This window comes from Macrobrachium rosenbergii, chromosome 49, assembly GCF_040412425.1.
Source record: "Macrobrachium rosenbergii isolate ZJJX-2024 chromosome 49, ASM4041242v1, whole genome shotgun sequence".
Classification (NCBI taxonomy): domain Eukaryota; kingdom Metazoa; phylum Arthropoda; class Malacostraca; order Decapoda; family Palaemonidae; genus Macrobrachium; species Macrobrachium rosenbergii.
Window position 1 is genome coordinate 545001 of NC_089789.1, and position 23063 is coordinate 568063.

The following is a 23063-nucleotide window of genomic DNA, read 5'->3' on the forward strand; positions in this document are numbered from 1 at the left end:
ATATATATATATATATGAATGTCTTTTACTGTAATACCACAGTATAATATGAAGATAAGTAGGCCCATAAAATACTATTTGAACATTGCAACCATATATTTCGAGCACTTCCTTCTGTGCCCTGTTCACTGGTAAAATATGGACAGATGAAATGATACAGGAGTATATATATATAACGAGTTAATGAGGCCAAAAACCACTAGGGGAATTGTTTCCCCTCCTTCTTGGGAAACGATCACCTGCACACCATCGGAGACTTAATGCCACACCTACTGTACATATGGTTTGTATATATACTCCTGTCTCATTTCATCTGTCCATATTTTACCAGTGAACAGGGGCACAGAAGGAAGTGCTCGAAATATATGGTTGCAACGTTCAAACAGTGTTTTATGGGCCTTCTTATCTTCACACACACACACACGCACATGCACACACACACACACACACATACACACACACACACACACACATATATATATATATATATATATATATATATATATATATATATATATATATATTATATGTATAGGATTTTAACCCACGAGAAACGCTTGGAGCCTCCCTGGTTATTTCATTCAATACTTCATAACACGTTTTTGTTCTCACCATTTTACAAGCACAGCCTTGTTTCCCACCACTGGCAAACCACGGCACTCCAACCAACATTGAAGCTGACAAACTGAATGATCTAGCACACTGCTAAACACAAAAGCAGCGCCAGGAACATCTGTAAGAGCCCCGACGCTGTCTCTTCCAAACACGTGTGTGTTCGTGTGTTCGTCGATCGTCATCATCGGAGTCGACAGGACAAAACAGGAGCATCTCGTCTTCTTTCTCTACAGGAACGCGATTTCAACCATACAATATTTCCGTCTGTTTCTCCTTAAGCATTGTTGTCTTAATGTATGTACAATCACCACTACTTGCATTGCCATGCAAGCATTCTAATCATGTACTCATAATGTTCCAACGAATCTTCTGTATCAAACTGTGTGTATGTTTCTGTTTGTGAAGACGCCAAAGGTCTCTCCATTTCACATTTATTATGCTATTGCATTGTATCCATTAATCTGTCTTGAATCTCATGCAATTGGCCATATGTAGAATTTCCTGACCCTTCCACTGATGTATGTTTCATCACCGTATGTTAATCATGTCTCTTGATATCGCCATCTGTTTGTCTGCCGACAAACACAGATGTCTGAACCTTTTATGTCCGTTTTACCTGTCTGTGTGTAGACGCTACATTACCGCTCGCACACGTCAATAACATCTTCCAAGATTCTGTACATTTATCTCAGTAAGGAACAACCAATAAACCAGTTAACACCCAGCCAGTATGTCGCTCATTCCCCAGTCCTTACACATCAGTTTCTTTCAACTTAATGTTAGGAAACTTCCCCGCTGTGGCCATTACAACATAAGTCGTCCTGATTTGTTTGTCCGACCTTGTGCAGCTGTGTGTAGCTATGCGCAAAGTGATGACGTAGTTGCCGATCGCTTCTATTGCCATAGTCTAGCTCAACTGGACACTCTTTTTGCTTGCGACCGGGATGAAGAAACTTAACAGGTAGACAAAGCTGCCATCTTGTGTTATGTAACCACTAGGGAGCCATATGCTCAGCAGGGGGAAGATAGGGTTACGGTACTGCACAGAAAGTACGAGTTGGTAAAGTGACGTAGGACTTGTGTAGAGACGGGCCGGTAAATAACAGTTACCCAAAAAAATAACACTTCCACATGAAAAACACTGTAACTCAGTAACACCAAAACACAGTTAACCTAACTAACTAATAATAAAGAAGGATAATTTAGTAACTTTACCTTAAAGGGGTGTAGGGTACAACTCAGCCGCTGCCTTTACAAATGCATGCAACCTCGTCTTTGGGTCTTCAAAATGAATTTTTAAGTAAGTTACGGCCAAGTACCCGACGAAGTTGTACCTCCTACGGCCGTACCTAGGTGTCGTCTCATGAAGTTCCCTCCACCTCCTCTCAGTTGTGTTTGTATGGGCACTGGTTACTGGGTCCACAAAGTTCATGGAGTGGTTGATGGTTAAGTGAACGTAGCCTTCGTCCTTCAAGCAAACACAAGCTTTCCAGCAATCAGAAACAACAGTGGTCCCCAGTACAATGTAATCCTTGATGACGGCACGCAAAGTCCACAGGCACCACGGAAAACTCCCTGGTCTGCCTGCAGCGGGGGTGGGGGGGGCGTGGTAAAAGTGTATTTCTGCTTCCAGTGTTGGGGGTAGCAGAATGGCGCTACGCGCCTTAACTGCTTTTTAAAATAATCTTACAAGCTCGTATGTTCTGGCAAGAGGTAATGCTGCGCTGTGTGCACCAGGCACTGGGCTTACAAAAAATATAAAAAGAAAGGTTTCTGTCAACTCACTGAGAGAAAGTGGTAGCGAAACGTCCTTAAGACCCTTCTCCTCCTACACCATATACATGCTTCAGTTGTCTGCCGGCATATGTAAGGTAGTTTCATAAATTATTTAAGGTAAAATCATGTTGCGAGGAGACGTCAATATATTTGTGAACGGAAAAGTACTAGAAGAAGGTTGCAGGCACGAGCCACAACGGATAGGAAACGGTCATAAAACAGTTGAGAAAAGGGAATACACATAACTGAGTGCATGTATCCCCAAAATTCTCTACCCTAGTGAAATGCAATGTTGGGGTAATATTACAACATGACTGGTTTAGTACACCCAACCCCCAAAAAACCCACCGACTACTCTCCCACTTAGGGGCAGTGGGTGAACCAAAAGCTCCCCTGTAAATCGACGCATGCGTGAAAAGTGCCATTGGAATGGCTCCTGCTGCCCATTTATTCTCCCTTTTTTTTATGCTTGTTTTTTGTGTTCCAAATGGCATATGTAACAGGAAACTCAACAGTAAGGTGCCCAAACCTTTTCCCAAGTTATTTACCCCACCCAAAACCCTGGATTCCCAACGGGTCCCCCTTACTGTTAGCTATTCTCGAAAGTGCTTTCACCCACCCAAAACCCAGATTCCCAACAGGTCCCCCTTACCGTCAGCTACATTTCTAAGGTAAATTACAGCTCAACTACATTTGGCCGCCAAAATATTACCTTGAATTCTTGTTCAGCAGGTAAAGTTCTATAGAAAAACGTCAACTGCCATAGCCTGGCTCACCGCGGACAGCCGGCTTAGACCTACCTAATTTTTTTCCGCAATAACAACCCCTATAATCTAAAGATGTTTCTATTCCTTGGAGGATCTTGTATTGCATTTTCTCCAGGGCGTTCAGCTCTGTTACAATAATTGATATTTCTATAATTATTTGAGTTTATTTATGTAATTCTGTAAAGATGTAAGACCTACGCCATTCTTGTAAAGATGCATTACCACACCTAGTTTGTGATCGACACATGTAAACAATAATATTCAGATACCAATAAATGGAGATCATTGCAGCAGTGTTTCCGTTCTGCCCACCTTTATCAGCGATTACTAATTGAATGGAACCCCAAGACTTAAAAAGTAGGGATGGAAAAGCAGAGACAAAGAGCTGTAGGATAGCTCAGAAAATCCTGGAAAAATGGGCATGGGTGGAGGAGAGAGGTCTGACAGGACCTCAGACCCAAAGATCACAGGACATAGGAGACTGGAGAGAAAGCTGAAGGAGAGGTTGTGATGAGGATTTCATTTTTCTTGTTATATAGTTGCTCCATTTCTATCTCAACCCAGCCATTTCATCTTTGACCTTTATGCCTACTTTATTTTAAATCTTGTTTATATTTCTTTGTGTCTTTATCAAATTTTTTTTTACCTCCATCTTTATATCTTATCCCCTGTACATGACAAATGTCTGCATCTCTTCTGGCCAGGGTCTCCTACACTTCCTCAGGGCCTCATATACGTATTTATAACAGTGATGAAATCAATGCAACCTGTTTTACAGCATTTGTCCTTCCTCTACTAGAATACTGTTCTCCCGTGTGGATGTCTGTTTTTGCCAGCCATTCATCTCTTTTAGATAGCATGGTTCGTGGTGGTAGGTTTCTGTTTTCTAACAGTAGTAGTTATGACTTGGACCATCGACAGATGGTCTCTTGTATGTCACCTTATTCATAAGTTGTATTTTAACAGAGATCTTTCACATTCACAGTTGATCCCTGATCCCCTTTACCTGCCGAGAGCAACCAGATTTGCTGAACAGCAGCAGCATTATGCAGTAATTGTGCCTCGCTGTCGAACTTCTGAGTTCCAAAGGTCCTTTATTCCTCCTCACATCATTGGACAATGGAACAGCCTCCCCAAGGAAGTCGTGCAATTGGAACCTCAGAAGTTCAAGCAAAGATGCAATGCATTACTACCCTAATACTATTCTCCTTGCATTGTAATACATTTTATTTATTTATTAATTTAATTTTTCTTTTTTAATAAGTAGGATCTCTTCCCTTTTTACTTCTCTCTACCTCCTCTTACTTCTTCCTAATGAACACCATATCCTTTGGAAGATTGACTTTCAGGTCAATGGCCCCTGTGGGCTTGTTCCATATGAATAGGTTTCTCCTGCATAATAATAATAATAATAATAATAATAATAATAATAATAATAATAATAATAATAATAATAATAATAATAATAATAATAATTAAGGATTCCAAATCACCCCATTCAGACGGGGGGGCAGTGGGTATTCCTACATGCCTATTTTGCCCATAGGTACTAACTAATCTGGACCAACCACAATCTTCCAATAACTAAGCCACAAGATTTAAGGAACCAGAATCAAAATATATTAACTTCATACAGACCTCCTTTAGCAGATTCTATGTAAAGCTTGCTACCAAACTTCAAGAATATGAAAATGGCTCAACTGCTTACATACTAAACTAAGGGAGACATTTCACAGATATATTTCAAGTGATACAGTGACAATTACATGAAAACTAAGAACAACAGTATTTATACTTACCATACAGCCAGTCCTTTCAGACAGATTCACACAGCAGTAGAGAAGAGATGTTTCAGAACTCTTGACGTATATATACCACACAAAAAAAGATACGTTCTTGAATAACCATGGACCATGACCTATGTGGGAGAATCTCCAACAGCCTGAACTGGAACCCCTGAAATCAATTGTATTATTAAGTCCTAGCAAAGGTAATATTTAAGGCTTTGCACCTTCTGAGACCTCCACGAAATCTAGTCAATTTGTCATGAACTTCAAAAGCAATTTCTCTGATATTTTATGGATATTAAAAATTCACAAACCCCTAAATGAAATAATAATTATCAATGTAATTTTTCTATAAAGCCAAATATTTATATATATGACAGTTTTTCAGTTTGTAATGAGTCTGTCTTATCCTCAATCTCAGACAAGCCAAATTCCTTTCAAAGATACTTTCAAAGATTCAAAGAAGTTTCATTTCAAAGTCAGGTCTCAGTTTGAAAGATATTATCTGGCTCTTTAGGACTGATTACACAAGAGCAAAGGAATTCCCACGATTTTTCCAGAATATTTTCTTCAAGATTTGGATGCTATACTCACTGCAGACCTTCAAATTTTATCTCACATATACCATCAATAACATTGTCCACCAATTGTGCTACATATCAGACTCTGAAGATCTGATCACTGAGGATTTTATTTTAGCTGTATATGCGCCCTTGACTGATCAAACTCTCCACCTATCCGTATCACAATGAGCTGAAGAACCTCTCATCAATAAGATAATCTATTCACCTTAAAAAAAACGCCTACAATGAAAACACTTTGCAATAATCTTGAAGAAGAAATTGGTCAAGTATTTCTCCACACATCCAACTGAACTCAACACTTGAGGAATGAGACAGAACTACCATGAACACCAAAAGTAGTTATAGAGTGATTACACAGTAGTACTGATTCCTCATTCAATAAATATGCCCTGCTGAGGATTACAGTTAGTCCCGTAAAAATAATGTAGTAGGCCTCTTCTTCATTCAGTAACTGAATGTCTTGGGCACCAAAGGCAGCAGTCCTCTGAAACAAACATTTCTAAGCTCAATTGACAGGATATTTCAGTGCTCAAATGGATTCATCTTGTCCAGTGAAATCAGATTTTACTCTGATTAATGACAAACATGACAAAAGTTCTCTCAAAATGTAGATGCCACAGACGCCACTTAGTCTTGTATCAAGATTTCAGTGCACCAAAGTAGGAATACTGTACCAAAGAAGATTCCCAGACCACATTCATCTCTATAGAACCTTCAGTCACAAACTTCTCTTCCCCTGCAAAATGTACACCAAATTTGTGTGTGTGTTTTTTTTGTATGAACACGATTCTTAACGTTTTACACATGTCAGTATTTCCATTCTGAATACATTTTTGGATTTTCATTTAGGGATCACAGGAGCCAAAGGTATCACCTACTACTCCTACAGGTTCCACTTTATCCAGTCAACCGTAGGGAGGCTTTGAAAGGCCTCCGTCTACACCAAACTGGTGGAAGAAGGAGGAGAAGAAGAAGAAAAGTTCTAGTTCCATTAAGGACTTACCTTTACAGACTGTGGATCCTCCACAGGATGTTTCAAAAGGCCTTGACCTACTCAAGAATCAAAGGTCAAGGGTTCCTCCTCCTCTTCCTGCTCCTAAGAGAGAGAGTCATTCTCCAGGTGCTCAGCCTCAAAAGGAAAACATTCCATCAGAGCCTCATAGCATCAGTTCAAGGCACTGCTCTCTTAAGGATACTGAAATCCTTTTGTACTTTACACATTGAAACAAAGGTTTAGAAACTTTCAAACGATGCCATCATCCCCTAACTAACATGTTTTCAAAACACAATTATTAGCTCTTCACATCAAATCCATCAGTCCTGCTCGCAGAGGCCAGATGCACTATCTAATTTACAGTGAAAGCTTTTACAGGTACCTGAACCCGACAGTTAACTGCAATTTATTACTAGAACAAAAACCTTCTTTTTATTGTAATTGTGTCAATGAGATATTTATCATAGTCATTTTCTGAATCTGATTCAAGACCAAAATTCTGCATATTTCAAATTCTGTTTCAATAAAAACGAAATATTACAACTAAAGCAGTTCATATTCCACAAAATATACAGGAACTCAGGCCCCTTGGGAAGTAGGATTTTGTATTTCTTTGTCAAAATGACAGATTGCAATTCAAATCTGGAATAGCCAAACACTTGGCAAGCTACTCTTCACCTCAGTCTGTTACTGAGAGCATTCATAAAAATAGTGTGGTAATCTTTCAGCAGTCCAGCCCTACAGTCAAACATGCATTGCATCAATCTTCAGTCTCTTTACCTCGAAAGTTTATATTCATTTCAAATCCTTCACAAGTTCAATGAACATGAATTATTTATACTGTAAGGTAAAAACTTCCTCTTTGAATTCTAGTTCATTTTAGTGCTACCCTTAGAAAGGAAACTATAGTATTTACCATAGTTTCCTAAGGGTGCGTCCACACTGCTGTAAAGCACGTCTTGAACACACACAAGTAACAAACAGGCTAAATACAAGTCAGGCACTTGTTGGTAGCTAAAGGTTCTCTGTTCTCCAATTATAGTCACTGACTTGTTCTCAACCTGTTTGTGTTATGTATGTCATCCATTGCCAGTGTGAGTTTATGATGCTTGTTCCTCAAATTCTCTATTTTTTTCTTCTCGTAAGGCAATATTGAAAATGTCACACCCCAAGTGAATGCAGTCTCCTGAAAAGCTATAACTGCATTTCAGCCTGCTAATGAGTCGTTCCTACTAATTACTACTTTCTAAATACCTCAAGACTCACCCACATGTATTCAGGTTTTGATGGTTCGATGGCACACACACACACACCCATCTCCATCTTCTCCATATTCCAGCTCTCATGAAATCATTCTAATCTTGTATCTGACCTTCGTTTTCCTCATGATTACCGATATCTCCGATGTTCTGTTCTGATCTTCTTTTGTCGTAACCTTTGCATTTTCGTTCATTTTCCAGCGGCAGTATTTATCTCCAGCTTGTGCTGTGCACACCATCAAAATACTTCTCATTAGAAAGTTTGTCTGTATTTCCACTCGGAAAGTTCTGTAGCAACGAACCTGCAAAGGAGAAAACCTCTGTACAGAAAGCAAAACCTTCCCTTCACGATTCGATCAAGACGTAGTTCACCTAAGGTCCTCCTGACCTTATGCAGAGCAGTATGAGATATAAGTGACACCAATTAAGTCCTAGAACAAAGTAAATTGTAAAATGAATATAGATAACGGTAGATACATCTAATAAACATTATTTATCAGCTAGAAATTCAGCTTGGAATGTCACTGATAAGGGCTCACTTCAATGCAATAAATATTTTCTTGTACTTTACAATAGAGCAATCTATGCTAAAGAAACTTTTAATATTGTGTCAAACATAAAACAGTTACTGAAAGTTTTATTCAGCTGTTGTTCACAACACAATTACTGTAGCATTGTGTCAGTTGATTACAAAAGGCTCTGTACGAAACATCAAATTTGTACGAGCTGTTCATGAGAGTAACACAGACCTTCAAGTTCTCCAGCAAAACTGGTACTACTCAGTTAGTAACTACACCCATAAATCATGAGAATATCATCTTGGGTTATCTTATCTTAATCACACAATATCATTACCCAGTTATAACTTTTCATTCAAGAGACTCTTTCGATAGAACAAACATTTGGCCAACTTACTGAAAAGTAAAATACCTCTATACCTCAATTATAAAAGCTAGGAGAAATCTAACCACATATCAGTCTGTTATGATGAGCAGTTAATTAGCTATATCACTAACACCGGTAAATTTTCAAAGTAAATTGCAGTCTCCTAACACACAAACATAAAGATCTTTACGTAGGTTTTGACACAGTAGTAAACTACCAATAGGCAGAGGGAAGCCCCGCCCACCTGTTGGTTTGCACTCCACTTTGCCTTCCCGCCCAGGTACCACAGTGAAGGGCGGCTGAGATGGGCCCATAATGTAAAGAACTTTTGGTCTGTATGTTAGGAAAAATGCAAATTGCTTTTAAAATTTGCTATTTATCCCTACACAAATACAAACCTTTGTTCTTTACAAGGAGATTTATCCATCGGTTGGAGGAATTTGGGTACTCTCTGAACAGACTGGTAGGCTGGTCCAGCCTGGGGTCTTACCTTCTGTCTGTTTAGGAGCAGAGAAAGGGACCATGCACCTCTAGCGTACTGCATATATGGGATGTAGCAGTTACTAGACTTCTGGACCAATAAGTAAAGGGGTTTTCTGCCATTACTCAATCAGGCTGTAAGAACCCACACTGAAGTGTCACAGACAACAGAGCATGTACATATGATCAACAAGCTTGCTCTATTGTCTGTCCTCTTCCCCCTTGCCAAAAGAGGTGGGGAACTTACATCCCTTCAGTGCCAAAGAAAAGACTGGAGCTCAGTCAGGTAGCTAACCTGCACTCACGGCTGTCCCGATTGTACATGGAATGGCACCCTTACTCTCCGTTGACCGGAGAGGAAGTAGGAAAAAGAGAGAGGAAGGAGGAACAGTCACTCCTATCCTGTCTCCTGAAACTGGATGCCTAGATGAGGTGCCACCTGTCCCAAAGTGGGCAACAAACGTTCTGTAGGTAAGACAACAGGAGGCAGGTGATCAAGATCAACCCAGTCACCTCACCTCTCTGCACGTAATATCGCTAACTTAAGGGACACTACCGAAATCCCACCGTCACCCTGTGCGCATATGTTGATTATCATTGTCAGTAATGTCTCTTTATCACAGTCTCCTCAAATCTATCTTTCTTCAATATTATCTTTCAGTGAGTTAAACATTAAATTTGAATAATGATTCAATAGACTTTTATACAGCAAATGTCACTAATGAGACAAAGACAACTATACAGAAAATATGGCTGACCTGATGGACACGACCAAAGGCTTCGTTTCGTTCTCTTCTTGTTCTTCTTTTGGTTTTACTATCTCTTTTTTCCTTTCTTCTCTTCTTTCTCATCTTTATCTTTTCTTTTTATATCTCTTTTTCTATTGCTTCTTATTTAAGTGAAATAGAAGAAGGGGGAGTAATAATAATAATAATAATAATAATAATAATAATAATAATAATAATAATAATAATAATAATAATAATAATCATAATAATAATAATAATAATAGCCCTCGTCAGCATCAGATATAATTATCAACATTTACTTTTTATTTTTCCATAAATGAAAAGAAGAGAGAGAGAGAGAGAGAGAGAGAGAGAGAGAGAGAGAGAGAGAGAGAGAGAGAGAGAGAGAGAGAGAGAGAGAGGAATGCGTAGCCAGCTGATGATGCTTGCCAACTGATGGTGCTTGCCAACTGATGGTGTGTGCCAACTGATGGTGCTTGCCAACTGATGGTGTGTGCCAACTGATGGTGTGTGCCAACTGATGGTGTGTGCCAACTGATGGTGTGTGCCAACTGATGGTGCTTGCCAACTGATGGTGCGTGCCAACTGATGGTGCTTGCCAAATGTTGACTTCCACGCTTGTTCATGTCTATGTGTATGTATGCATGTATATCATGTGCATGTGTGTGTGTGTTTGAATGTATTTTCGTATGTGCCTCGTTTGCTGTACGACACTTTGGCTGCTGCCCTGCATTCGGCTTTGATGGAGTCCTGGATCTGACTCTGTCGTTCTGTGCTTGTGACCTTAGTTCCTCTTCTTCTTCTTCTTCTTCTTCTTCCTCTTCGTCGTCGGCGTCGTGAGAGAAGAAAAGGAGGATTAGGAGGAGGAGGAGGAAAGAGAAGGAGAGAAAGAACAAGTGAGTCTCCTCTGTTCCCCTTCATCACCTTCTTCACGTTCTCCATTATCATCACTCTCTCTCTCTCTCTCTCTCTCTCTCTCTCAGTCTCTCTTATTCCCTCTCTCTTTCTCTTTTTTATGTATTATTATTATTATTATTATTATTATTTTTTATTATTATTATTATTATTATTATTATTATTATTATTATTTTCTGCACAAAAACGAAGTAGAGACGACGATGGGGCTCATCAGCATCTGCAACCTGGCAATGGCAGTCGATTTGCCAGATGCGTAATAACGATCTAATATTAGCCTTCGATGGCTCTGTTGATTCTTCGTTTTAACGTGCTTTTTTTCCTGATAATATTTTCTCCATTTATGTATTTATTTATTCTCTTGGGACTCGAATAAACACTAGACGAATGACTTCTCTCTCTCTCTCTCTCTCTCTTATACATACTGAATGAGCAATATTTTTTATATTCACGTCATTTATCTCTCTCTCTCTCTCGTATATATTTTAAATCTAATTTTTTTAGAAATCGCTTCATCTCTCTCTCTCTCTCGTCTATGTTCCAAATGTAATTTTTTTGCAGAAATTATTTCATATATCTCTTTCTCTCTCCTTCGTTTATATACTAAATAGATACATTTAGTATACTAAATTTAGTATAAATTTAGTGCGTATAATCATCTACCTGATATTAAAAAACTGTTGACATTATAAGGTAATGATTTTTTTAACTAGAAATTAAATGTTCATTTCTCGTAAAAGTTTCATATATCTCTTTCTGTCTCCTTCATTTATATACTAAATAGATACATTTCTACATTTCTCATAAAAGTCACGTCATCTCTCTCTCTCTCTCTCTCTCTCTCTCTCTCTCTCTCTCTCTCTCTATATATATATATATATATATATATATATATATATATATATATATATATATATATATATATATATATATATATATATATATATATATATATATATATATATATATATATATATATATATATATATATATATATATATATATATATATATATATATATATATATATATATATATATATATATATATATATAGGCTGTAAACATACTTTTTAAAAAATTGAGTAAATTGCCCTCAAAGTCTAGCATTCATTACCTGCTTCTAAGAAAGATACTGATTTAAACTTTAGAACTTTTTGTGAAAATTTGAAAAAATGTAGGGTGCACTTGCGCGCTAGCATTCAAAATGTCCGCCTAACCCCTCACATTTGTGTATATTCTGGTTATAACCAGCACTTAAACCATAATTGAATGTGTAAAATGATAATAGAGTGTTATTATATTCGTGGTATAACAACAATTGATGTAATAATAATAATAATAATAATAATAATAATAATAATAATAATAATAATAATAATACAAATGATGTTGACGATGATAACCTTCCATCATCATAATGTTTAACCATTAAAATACATCAATATTATAATAATAATAATCAACCAATCGGAACATGACGCCTTTTAATTGGGTTGGTGGTAACCAACGACTGAATGCAAGCAGTTTGCTTATCATAATCTCCCATACCATAAAACCCATTGAATAAAGCCTCCACTACAGGCCTACCAAGCCTGCTAAAGCAACCATCACGACACGGCTGGCCTACATTACGTGCAGGCACGGGTTTGTCTGTACACCGAGAAACATATATTGTTCTTGGCCTGCATCGTGCAGTAACTTAACACTACTTTTTTTCCAAGACGTTTCATTCCATGTCCTTTTTCTTCCTCTTGGCCGTTGCACGACATCACAGTGATCACTTTCACTATCAGAGGAAGACATAATGGCGCTAAATGAGGGATAATAATAACAAAAACCAAATCACGACACTACGGACATTCAATTTCGCCGCGAAAATCACTAGACTGGGAATGTAAACAATAGTGGAGATGTAAACTGCTCGGTGATTGGCCGACACTTACGAGCCCCTTATGCAGGAAAATGCTGATTGGCCTAGAACTGAATACCCGTTTAGTGACGCGCGCTCTCATTGGGTCGCTCTGAGCTGCTGCACATGCAACCTTCTGGTTGTAACTGAGCTCTTATGAGGCTGTAAGCTCCGCGCGACATCACGTTCATTCATGTAGCTAAAATCGATAATTCCTACTGAGGAAACGATGCCACATCTACTGGTATGCCTAACTCCAAATTGGTGGGGTGGCGTTTACAACCTTCTGGTTGGTGAGGCCCTCATATATATATATATATATATATATATATATATATATATATATATATATATATATATATATATATATATATATATATATATATATATATATATATATATATATATATATATATATATATATATATAAAAATCTACTGGTCACTTTTACCAGAGACATATGTAATTCTAATAGCCACAATGCCCTCTTAACTTCTCGAATTCTATATATATATATATATATATATATATATATATATATATATATATATATATATATATATATATATATATATATATATATATATATATGAGTTGGTCACTGAAGGTGAAAAGCCCATATCCCATAGAGCAATACTCTGTTTCCAATTTTCTTTGAGGTCTATAAACATCATGATGAATTAAGAAAAGTCAAACAGAATAAAATTAATCATTTTAGTAAGGAGAAATCACATAGACATCTGGAAATGGAACTGCAGTCAAAATGACTGCTTTGTCATTCTGCTCTTAATGTCAGGTCATGCAGGGAAAGTCTGATGAAAAGTATTATGTGATGTTTTCAACTACCTACTGCCCTGAGGAAGATTTTGAGTATTTTAAGCAATAAAAGTTGTATAATTTCCTTTCATATTTGGTATTTATTTCTGTAGAAATTATCAATAATTTTATACATACATCTGTATTTCACAGGGAGGAAGAAACCCTGCAGCCCACAAGAAGAGGTGGAAAGGGCAGCAGCAGCAGCAGCAGCAGCAGCAGCAGCAGCCCTGCAGAAAGAGATCAGCTCTGCAGGTTTGTTGACCACTGAAGAGGATCAGCACAAGGAGGCTCTTTTTAATGACTTCTAGGCTTGACATGAGCCTTTTGTTTATTGTGTCTATTTTGTTGTGGGGAGAAGACTTTGAAGCTCTCAGTTCCTTACGAAGATTAAAAAATCAAAGGAGATGAGTAACCCTGACAGCTTCCAGTGTTACTCACCTTGTTGAAGGGAGGTTATTCTTTTGAGCCCATTCAGTCACATAGTCATAGTATATATTTGGTTTTCTATTGCTTGTGACTGTGTCATTGGTTCTTGCTCTCAGATGACCTTTGGGTATACAGGAGGGAGCGTGGTGTCTAGTTCTGTTGTTTTATGTCCCTGACATTCTGTCTTGTTGCACTTATTCTAAGTCTGTTTTTGCTGTTTTGTCAGGGATGACCTGCATATGTGAATTTTGGACTTGGGGACATTGAAATGGGGCGAGAATGAGTCCTTCTCCCTGCATGGTTGCATCCCATGACGGATGGATAGGATTTGAAATGTGTCCTTGAAATACAACTCTTGGTATCTGTCTGGTGTGCAATGGCATGTCCTCGCTTGATGGCCACTCTTCCTCCTCTTGGACAAGGGAGAAAGGATTGCTGTACACGTCTCTTTTATTGTTGATTTTCAGGGTCAGGTGACACTACTAATAAGCTGCATCGGTTCAACTGCGCACAAAACTGAAGACATGCAATTGGATATGTGTGTTTTCAAGAGCCTGGGATGCAGGCCTTTAGCAGACAGACTGTTCATATTGTATTCTCATCAGAAGCAGATGACACCTGGGCATTTAGTAGACATGATGCGATGCAGAAGCTATTGAAATACTGTCAGTGATATTGTCTGTTTATACCTGCTGTTGTTTACTTTCAAATGTTTTCTTGTTTAGAGCATTCACACACGGGCATGGAGAGTGTATCCAGTGCATGAGATTTATTGTTTTTTCTCCTTTAAAAATGCCTCCTGTAGGAATATGACCCTATAGTTTTGGCTGTGAGGTTTCCTGTCAATAATTGCTTGGGTCACTTTTACCAATATTTCTTTGTCACTTCATGAGAAATAAACTGTTCCCTGTATTATGTGCATGTTCTGTCTAAAAACACGATGAAAATCTCGTAAATGGCAGTATTTTTTTCGAAGTGTGTGCGAATACCGAAGTATATTTGGTCCCTGCTCATGTCATTGTTGAAATGGTGAAGATGGAAAGAAGACAGGCAAAGCTGCACCCACTATGGCCTTGATCACTTTCAGCTGAGCCTGTACTGGAAGTGACAGTGTGGCACCACAAACCTTCAGGGAAAGGGTTCTGCCCCAGGCCTCCAGCGATGCACCTTTCTGAGTGACAGCAATGGCTTTGCCTTAGTGATTAGCGTACAAGCTCTTTGTTTTAACTCTCATGTTAGTGTTTGTCTTTGATATTGTGATTTGGAGTCTGTGTGTGTGTGTGTGTGTGTGTGTGTGAATAGAATAGAAGAATCTATAATTTAGGCCGAAGGCCAAGTGCTGGAACCTATGAGGTCATACAACGCTGAAACGGAAATTGACAGCAAAAAGCTTTGAAAGTTGTAACAGGAGGAAAACCTCAAAGCAGTTGCTCTACAAATCAATTGTTAGGAGAGGGTGGAAAGATAAAAGAAAGAGAATATGAATGGAGGTACAGTAAAAGAAATGAAAGGGGTTGCAGCTAGGGGCCAGAGATATGCTGCAGGGAATCTTAAGAAATGTCTACAGTGCACCGCATAAAGTACACTAAAGGCACTACCCCACTATGTGTGTGTGCGTGTGTGTGGTAGGATGGTTGACCAGTTTTTCTAATGCTAACATAATGCTCAGTCGTGATTCATGGAATAACTTGTTTAGTCTTAGAACTATCATTCAACCCGACATCTTATCAATGACAGTTTTTAATGAATGCACAGTTTTTATATCTAAATTGCCTAGTAAGGTGGGGTGAGTGGGGCAGCTCTCCTCTAAATGCTTCAGCACAACTAGAACTCATGCAGTGTGGGGTAGTGTAGGTCTGAAAATACTTGACTTTGGTGGTTGGTATACATTTCTCCCTTCTGTTCGTGAAGGTCGAGTCCCCAACCCCCTGTGAACACTGAAGCCCTTTTGTGCAAATGCACACACCAGCTTATCAAATGTTAGGTACTATTAGCTAGGCTGTAAGTGCAGTCATTACCTCTGCATAAACGCCAATAACGTTCATGAAGGACCAGAGGGCGTTTGGTATTATGACACTATCTTTTAAAGGAACACCAAAACGAGAATGGTTTGCCTAGTGCAGTTTTGGAATCTTCTGATCTTCAATGTTTAAGCAGTGATCAGAGTCATTCCTGCTTTCTGCTGATATCTCCTGAATTCAGGGGCATCAGGTTTATTTCCAGTTCCCTCATACCTAATCATTTATCCCCTTTTCCTATAATCTCTCTCTCTCTCTCTCTCTCTCTCTCTCTCTCTCTCTCTCTCTCTCTCTCTCTCTCTCTCTCTCTCTCTCTCTCTCTCTGCAGGCTGACTTGCCTTTGGGGCCCTCTTGGGTTTATAGTCTGTTGGCTTTGTCCAAAGAGGTTTTCAGGCGAAGATTTAAAGACAGAGAAGTATAGCCTACTACTTAAGGGTAACTTTCTCCCACTGAAAGCAAGTAACACTTTTACTTATTTCCAGCTATTCAAAGACCTTGTATTTCCTGTTTTTGAAACACGCAGCTGTGTAGTCCATTAATATTACTAGACTACGTAAAGCAGTAATTCCTCTTAACCAGGATTATGCTTGGATTTCAGTTGTGGTGGATAATATGTTTGTTGCTGTGACATATACAAATCTGAATATAAAACATTCCTGTATAATATACTCAGGCTTTCACATGTAGAAAACTGCAGTTTAAATTTGTTGCTATGAAACATTGACCTAAAAATTGCGATTTATAACAAACATCCAACCTGGTGCTGATTTATAAACAAAATCTATCCATTAGAATGAAATACTGTAAGTGTGGATGAAATAAAAATGACTAGTTTCTGGAGGTTATTAACGACTGAATGCTTTTTACAGATCCTTTCCGATTTCTTCTATGACCCAACTCAAAGCAGCAACTTCATCCTCCAGAAAATATTTTTAGGTAAGTTTTGTATAAGTGCATGATACCAGTTAACCTGACTAACATTATAATGTTAATGAAAGCTGTCAATAATTTGTTCATTACACCTCTGCACTTTTCCAGAACTTTCACTCAACCTTCTTTACAAGCTTATCAACTTTCCTCTCTCCAGACTCACTCACCTTATGCTGCAAAAATGACCTTCCTTACTGCTGAGCACATATTAGTAGATTCTTTGTCAAGGAGAGAAGGCGACGCCATACTTCAGGTGCCTTGGAAGAAATTTTCCTTGCTGAGCTCAACTAGTCATCACATGATAGTGTGAAACTTACCTCTCATCATCATCATCATCATCACCACCATTCACAAGAGTTTTCATCTCTCCCAACCTATTTCCTGCTCCCATATATACAACATCTCTGCCCCTTCCTCTGTAGATTTGTATTTGCCTGCTGACAGGATCCTCCATTACTGCATCAAACACTTGCACTTATCCTCATCATTGCTTCTCAAACCTAGATTACTCTGCCATCCCTCCTTCTTCCTCACACTCACTACAATACTATTATAATCCCTGTGTAATTTCACATCTACAGCTTAAACTTGCTTTTTTCCTAACATACAACTGGCTTCTTGTGTGCTCACCCAACCTCACTTCAATCATTTCTTGCATCGGCTGCACTGTCCTAGTGGTCTTCTTCTTCTTCTTCTTCTTCTTCTTCTTCTTCTTCTTCTTCTTCTTCTTCTTCTTAAGAAAGCTAAACTATACTCTTATAACACATGGTACTTGTCCCTTGTTCATTCTTCTTCACTTCCTTCCTCTCTTATCTTATAGAAATCATCCCTTCCATTCTTCTTCTTCTTAGCATCCAACCATTCACAACTGATTCTTCAATTTCCAACAACAGATGCACAATCCTCCTCCTCCTCCGACTTTCCAACTCCTCCTCCTCAAATCCATGACATGCATTCTGTCCATTCCATTCACTCATGTTAACCTTTCAAAGGCATTTCTGTAATGCCATTCACACCACACCCAGTGTCAATCAAAGCATGTATTTCCACCCATCTAAACTCGTTTGTAACTCAGAAGACACTCGGCCATATTTCTACTCCAACACACATCATTGAATGTAAATCCTTCTCTTACATTCAAAACATGCACTCCTTCTGGACCATAGGACTCACCCCTTTGCACCCTCTTCATACTCTGTTTGTGCAACCTACATTACCTACGTTCATTCCTGATCTTCTTCCTTGTCCTATTTGCCCAGTTCTTCCGGCTGTTGCCTACGTCCTGGCGTACCACAAGCTGTACACTGGCTTCCATGGAGTTTGCACATTCTAGAAAAGTAACTTTGCTGGCCACAGCTAACACACACACACACACACACACACACACTCTGTCACACACACCATTCTCTGCTCTCCAAATAATTTTGTTATGTGCCCTAATCTACTGAGTCACTTCAAACATTTCTGTACAATCTTTTGCACTACAATGTCGTACCTCACCACAGCCAAAACAGGAACCTACAACCATCTACATTATTCATTCCTTATATGTGCTGTAAATTGAACCTACTTGCCTGGCTTACACTCCTTCTTATATCCCTCCTGAGACTTGCACTATGATCTTTCCTCACTCTAACATTCCTGGCATATAATCTCCTTTTGTCTCGCTGATTCCCATAATTTGCATCCAAAAACTTTGCCAAAACATTTACCAGGGTACTTAATCGGGCATCTCTGTATGACTTGTATTCGAGGATACTTCAATCACGTGTTCTCTCTCTTTCCTACATACACACTGCTGCTTTCATTCCTTTCCACTTCACTTCCAGTTCAAACTCATGATCTGCTTTTTCCAGCACCTCATCCCATTTCAACCTTTCATTCACCCATCTCTCTCTTTTTTCTTTTTTAGGTTTACCGTTTATAAACTCAGCCACGTTGGAAGGTACAGTATCCAGAAACCTTTTCATCAGATATTCATTTTCTTTGATACCTTCAATCCCAAACTTTTTCTTGGCTGATGTCTTTGATTGATGAGTGGGCATGTGTCAACTTTCATTCTTCCTCATTCTTCATGTTTTTGGACTCATTCCTATTCCAGTATTTCACTCCTGCTTTCATTGTCCTTACTTTATTAATCAATCTCTCTTTGACAGTTTTGGATTTCTGATCATCTCTGCTCATTACTGTCTCATGAAATTCAGTCCCCACCTTCTTTCCAAAAACCCTCTTAGTTCTTGCACCCAGAATCTTCGTTTTTCTATAAAGTTCTTCATCCAGAAATGCTCATAGTCCCTGGAAAAGTCTGCTCTGTTCCTTACTCCAGTTACACTAAACTCTGCAATCTGTGGCACTGCACGAATCAGCACTCTCCTCCTATGTACTTCATTTCACTCCATCTCTTGCTAAGCATCACTCTTCCTGTTCACTGACACCATCACTCATGCCCTCACTCTCTTGCAATGGGGAATAATACTACAATGAATCTTCTTTACTCTTGTTTTTTCTTTTCCTCAAGGTCTCTCTGCCACTCTCTGTCCAGCATTCATTTTTTGTCTTCCTTTCTTCCTTCCTTCAAACTCTTACTCACTTGGCATTATCATCATTACTTACTCTCTTGAGAGCTGCCACAGGAGCTGAGGTCCTCTTCACATTCTTTCCTCCTCCTCCTCCTCCTCCTGCACCTTGCATTCCCCAGATCTTCCATATCATGTTGGCAACCTTTTCATCCATTCTCTCCTCCTCAGCTTTCTTCAAATGACACTTCATTATGGTCTCTTCCATTCCTCTCATTAGCTTCTTTAATTCTTCATTCTCCTTTCATTAGCTTTCATTCTCACTCTTTCTTCTCCAGTTCTTCTCTCACTGCAAACCACTTGCATTTGGATACCATCACTTCCTCTCCAACTTCCTTAACACTACACTCACTAAGTGCTTACTCTCTTCAGTGATTGAGTCATTATCAAATTGTTATTAAAAAAATAAAAAAAAATGTTTGGAAATTCATTCAACGCAACAGTCACAGCCCATGGAAGGAAGGTGGCAGTCACATTTGCTAATCCAAACATAAATTTTTCAATTGGTATCTTTTCTGCATTTAAAAATGCAGTAGTTGGCCTGCTGTCTTCGGGAATAGGGATCAGATAATAAATAACACACTGTACAAAAATGTACTTTTGTAATTACTTTCACACTATGCATACTATTCATGCACTGAAATGAATGCAAATTGGAACCCTATTATCTTTCACAGTGGCCTCATTCACTATTCTGTAATCACTGCACATTCTCAAGCTTTCACCTGGCTTTTTACAGGCACAGTGGGACTATTCCATGGACTTTATTATTTAACTCTGCTTAACCCCCCCAACTCTTTTCTAACATTCACTGATTATTTGTTATTACGGTATCTCTGCATGTTCTTCTCATCATGACATGACAAGGAGGAGTGAAAGGTTTACCTTTGTAAGATTTTCAACTTGTTCATAACCTTTGAGTTCTAACTGACTGTAACCTGTGATACTTGTTGCCAGTAATGTGGGTAAATTTGCTTTTTGACCTAAAATAGTTTTTTCTCTGTTCACAATGCTTATTTTCCCAAAAGCCACAAACACATACAATTTCTGTCACAGAAGAGATTCAGTACACAGAAAAACAGTCCATTATGCACTTAATACACACACTACGCATTCTCCAGGATCCCTCACACAAATGAGTTTCACATATCCTAGATGTTCTTAGGTCTAAGATTCCAAGAGGCATAATACATGTGCATTAATTTATCACAGAGAAGGAACGCAGTCAGTCTCTTACCTCTGGCAAGTGCAGCAATCACTTCCTTCACACCTCATATGCGAATTGTTTCTTGACAGTCAAAATCATTTTCTTTTGCATCCAATTCTTCCCACAAGCTAAATTGTGCCTTAGTTGAGGACGCTACCGATATTGCACCTAAAAGGAGAAAGGATCACAATAAACAAACAAGTAGGGAGTGGACATATGTCAAAGAAAAGTTACTATCAAGGTTAAAGTATTAAGACAGATAAAAACAAAATAGTATATAAAAATAAGTGTTTTACTCATTACAAAGTGGCCAGTATAAAACCCCTACAGCTGATGTGATCTTTTTCCCACAGTAAAGATTCAGACAGAATTTCTTTCATCTTTACACCTTTACAATTTATGAGCAATTCCTCTCTGCCTTGTCTAATACTCGGGAGGAAAATGCAGTAGGCTTCTCTCTGCTGTACCATTGGGCATTCATTACACGTGCTGGCACTGTCCCAAAACCTGTGTTTGAAGCACAACTGCAAACCCATTTCATAATGCACTAGGTATGTGGGTGATGTGACTTCTGCTTTGATTCCTCCATAAAGTTTCTGAGATTCTTTTGTCCAGTTCCATTCTCCATCCTTGTTCGTAAATAATATAATGGGTTGGGAATTGTTGCCGAGTTCTGAAAGGAACTTCCATGAAATGTTAGGAGATGTAAAAGTGATTGTATTGCATTGGCCTTTTCTGAGACCTTGGTGACTGCCCTGCCCTTGCTTTATCCTTTGTCATGTGAATGCCTTCACCACTAAGGCTGCGTTCACACCAAGGGAGTCGCGTCGAGTCGAGTCACGTCAAGTCACGAAAATTCATGAGGCATCATGAATCGCCAACCCAGTTTAACACTGATTTGTATGGGCCTTTGAAAAAACCGTTCATGTGTCGAGTCACATCACATCACATTGTGTTGCATCGCTTCAGGTCACAAATAGAGCTGTACCTGATGTCAAGTGAGTGTCACCTGTCAAATAATAAACTTAGTTCTGCTATTCTGATGCCAGTGACCCCAACCACCGTGATCGTGACTTTATTGTCAGTTTATGGAAAGGAGTTGCTGCTTCAATGTCACGTGCAGTTAAAAGACAACAGTTTTATTAACTTTGAATGCTCTATTATCCTTTGAACAATACATTTTGCTTATATATTACTATGAACTCAAAATAGCCAAAATTATCAATATCCCCTTTCTACCCATAGGCCTATATTTTATGATAATTATGTAATCTGTTAGGTTAGGTAGGTTTTCCACTTTTTCAGGTAGTCTAATATACTAAAAACCTGATATTAAAGGGTTTTACAAGGTTTAAACCTCAAAACTAGATGTGGAGCCCTCCTTCAGAATTAAACGGTAATAAAATATTAGAAATTTCAGTGGTTTTTTACCTTGGAAAGATAACTTTGTCAGTCCCTTGATCTTCTCTCTCTCTCTCTCTCTCTCTCTCAATAATCATCTAAACTGTCATTATTAGTGCAGTGTGTCATTTGTTCAGATGATGCACCCAGATTCGAGGCATATTTTTGCATTTGCGACGACAAAGCCGCAGCAAAGCATTAATTTTAGCAAGAGAATATGCAGCCATTCTCAACAAAACCTATCGTGGCACTGTGGCAATATAAAGATAAAAAAAGAGTACAGACTTGACTTATTGGCGCAGTAGGTTGATGCATTTGGTGTGAACAGGGTTTCTTCAAAATGAATCGCTTCAAATGAATTACCGTGACTTGATGTGACTCGACTTGAAGCGACTCCCTTGGTGTGAACGCAGCCTAATGATCAATCCTAAATATTCTACTGAATCAGCTTCTAAAATTCTTCTGCTTATTGCCCCTAATGTTATGTTCTCCCAGTTTCTTCAGAACTGTGCTTAATGTTTCCTTATGGTCTTTCTTCTTTTTGATTGCGACTAATATGTCATAAGTGAAAATGAGTACTCCAGGCATACCAACAAACTTTTGTCCACTTTGCTGTCATATTGCTGGATTGTTTGTTGTTTGGATGATGTGGTGCAAAATTTGTGTGTCTGTGTGTGTGTGTGTTGACTGTGCAAAATACTTGTGAATTTTTATCCACGTAGAGCTGTTAAAATGTCTGTCTGAGAGCTACCTTTGAAAATGCAGCACATCCTGACAAAGTTGCAAACGTTTCTTTGGAATGAAGCTGTGGATGTTGAGGTTCCTGTAGTTGGGGACGTAATGTTTCCCTGTAATCTCTGCATAAACTAAGCTGGTTGTTTTCCTTTATGATCAGAACTAATGGTGTAGCCAAACCCTGATTAATCAGCTTTCTTCCATGAGGCTTCATTTTCTAACCTTCTAAT

At 38.6% G+C, this 23063-nt stretch overlaps 1 protein-coding gene and 1 long non-coding RNA gene across 6 annotated transcripts in view; one reads left to right on the plus strand and one right to left on the minus strand.

Annotated features, from left to right (window-relative positions):
- Positions 1 to 21145, minus strand: part of LOC136832023 (uncharacterized) — a 162229-nt gene extending 141084 nt beyond the window's left edge. The window contains exon 1 of the long non-coding RNA XR_010851021.1: positions 20728 to 21145. This is a non-coding gene — a long non-coding RNA (uncharacterized lncRNA). The remainder of the gene's footprint in view (positions 1 to 20727) is intronic.
- LOC136832019 (zinc finger protein 260-like) overlaps positions 1 to 23063 on the plus strand; it is a 178577-nt gene that overhangs the window by 139675 nt on the left and 15839 nt on the right. The window contains exons 3-5 of one of the 5 annotated variants that reach the window (XR_010851020.1): positions 13691 to 13792; positions 16854 to 16920; positions 17072 to 19883. The exons of 1 other annotated variant lie outside the window; for it this stretch is intronic. The gene's annotated coding sequence lies outside the window, so the exon portion shown is untranslated. Of the gene's footprint in view, positions 1 to 10550; positions 10793 to 13690; positions 13797 to 16816; positions 16921 to 17071; positions 19884 to 23063 lie in introns of those variants that run through there. 3 more of the 5 variants (XM_067092508.1, XM_067092506.1, XM_067092505.1) reach the window with 3 other exon arrangements.